Source organism: Pseudophryne corroboree, chromosome 3 (assembly GCF_028390025.1).
Source record: "Pseudophryne corroboree isolate aPseCor3 chromosome 3, aPseCor3.hap2, whole genome shotgun sequence".
Lineage (NCBI taxonomy): Eukaryota > Metazoa > Chordata > Amphibia > Anura > Myobatrachidae > Pseudophryne > Pseudophryne corroboree.
Window position 1 is genome coordinate 669,572,606 of NC_086446.1, and position 2,760 is coordinate 669,575,365.

Consider the following 2,760-nt stretch of genomic DNA (forward strand, 5'->3'; position numbering starts at 1 on the left):
AGTGGAGCAGGGCAAACTAAGGAATACATGATTGTGACAACCCACTGGGTAGAAGTATTGCCTCCCGCAGCAACAAAAGCAGTGGCACCAGTAGCAGCATTTCACAAATGTCAACTTGTACCTAGGCAGGCTACGCTGTGTATTACCGGTTTCTGTAAGAGGCACACCACTGACAACCTCTTACGGAAACTAAGGGACATCATCGCACAATGGCTTACCCCAATTAGACTCTCCAGGGGATTTGTGATATCTGACAATGCCACCAATATTGTGCGTGCTTTACATCTGGGCAAATTCCAGCACGTCCGATGTTTTGCACATACAATTAGTTTGATGGTGCTTTTTTTAAAACAAATTACAGGGGCGTGCAGGAGATGCTGTCGGCGGCCCGAAAAATTGTGGACCACTTTCGATATTCGGCGACTGCGTGCCGAAGACTGGAGTGCCAGCAAACACTCCTGAACCTGCCATGCCATCACCTGAAGCAAGAGGTGGTAACCAGGAGGAATTCAACACTCAGAGTGCTTCAGAGGAAGGAGGAGCAGCAACAGGCCATATGTATCCACCTAAGATATAGGCTATGGAGGGGAAATGAACCTGACTCAAGCACAGTGGAGGATAATTTCCGTGTTGTGCAAGATTCTCCAACCCTTCAAACTTGCCACACGTGATGTCAGTTCAGACACTGCCAGCTTGACTCAGGTCATTCCCCTCATCAGGCTTTTGCAGAGGCAGCTGGAGAAGATTCAGCTAAGTATGTGGCACTTGTGGATGGAGCTTTTCATTTGCATTGCTAGGATTCAAGGGTTGTCAATCTGTTGAAATCAGAGCACTACATTTTGGCCACTGTGCTCGATCCTAGGTTTAATGCCTATATTGTATCTCTCTTTCTGTCAGACACAAGTCTGCAGAAGTGCAAAGACCTGCTGGTGAGAAAATGGTCAACTCAAGCGGAACGTGACCCATCAACAGCTCCTCCTTCATTTTCTCACACAACTGGGGCTGCGAGGAAAAGGATAAAATTTCCTAGCTCATCCGCTGGCGGTGATGCAGGGCAGTCAGGAACAAGTGTTGACATCTGGTCAAGACTGAAGGACCTGCCAACAATTACTGACATGTCTACTGTCACTGCATATGATGCTGTTACCATTGAAAGAATGGTGGAGGATTATATCGGTGACAGCATCCATATGTATACTAGCAGGAAAAAGAGGCAATTTGGAGGCCCTTGCACATACTAGCATTATTTTACCTAAGTTGCCCCCCATCTAGTGAGTGCTCTGAAAGAGTGTTTAGTGCAGCTGGTAACCTTGTCAGCGATCAGCGTATGAGATAACTTCCACAAAATATGGAGAAGATGATGTTCATCAAAAATAATTTGAAATTCCTCCTGGAAGACCTTTACCAGCAATTGCCTCCAGAAAGTACACAGGGACCTGTGATGGTGGATTCCAGTGTAGACAAATTAATACCCTGTGAGGATGAGGATGTACACACTGAAAGGGGTGAGGAATTGGAGGATGAGGATGACATCTTGCCTCTGTAGAGCCAGTTTGTGCAAGGAGAGATTAATTGCTTCTTTTTTGGTGGGGAAAATAATTGTTTTTTTTGTGTGGGCCCAAACAAACCAATCATTTCAGCCACAGTCGTGTGGCAGACCCTGTCGCTGAAATGTTTGGTTTGTTAAAGTGTGCATGTCCTGTTTATACAACATAAGGGTAGGTGGGAAGGCCCAATGACAATTCCATCTTGCACCTCTTTTTTTTTTCTTTGCATTATGTGTTCTTTGGGGCCTAGTGTTTAAAATTGCCATCCTGTCTGCCACTGCAGTGCCACTCCTAGATGGGCCAGGTGTTTGTGCCGCCCTCTTGTGTTGCTTAGCTTAGTCATCCAGTGACCTCGGTGCACCTCTTTTTTTTTCTTTGCATTGGGTGTTCTTTGGGGCCTAGTTTTTAAAACTGCTATCCTGTCTGCCACTACAGTGCCACTCCTAGATGGGCCAGGTGTTTGTGCCACCCACTTGTTTCTAGAGATGAGCATGTTCGGTTCCTCGAGATCCGAACCCCCCCCCCCCCCGAACTTCACCTATTTTACACGGTTCCTAGGCAGCCTCGGATCTTCCCGCCTTGCTCGGTTAACCCGAGCGTGCCCGAACGTCATCATCCCGATGTCGTATTCTCGCAAGATTTGTATTCTATATAAGGAGCCACGCATCGCCGCCATTTTCACTCGTGCTTTGGAGATAATAGCGAGAGGACGTGGCTGCGTTCTCTCAGTTTCTGTGTTCACTGTTCAGTGTGATGCAAATATCTGTGCTCAGTGTGCTGCAAATATCTGTGCTCAGTGTGCTGTACATATCTACGTTCTCTGCCTGAAAATGCTCCATATCTGTGCTGAATTGTAGGAGGACAGTGCAGAATTTTGCTGACCACCAGTATATATATATAGCAGTATGGTACAGTAGTCCATTGCTCTACCTCTGTGTCGTCAAGTATACTATCCATATCTGTGCTGCATTGTAGTTGTGCGCAGTATATAGTAGGAGGACAGTGCAGAATTTTGCTGACCACCAGTATATATATATAGCAGTACGGTACAGTAGTCCATTGCTCTACCTCTGTGTCGTCAAGTATACTATCCATATCTGTGCTGCATTGAAGTTGTGCGCAGTATATAGTAGGAGGACAGTGCAGAATTTTGCTGGCCACCAGTATATATATATATAGCAGTATGGTACAGTAGTCCATGGGGGTAATTTCA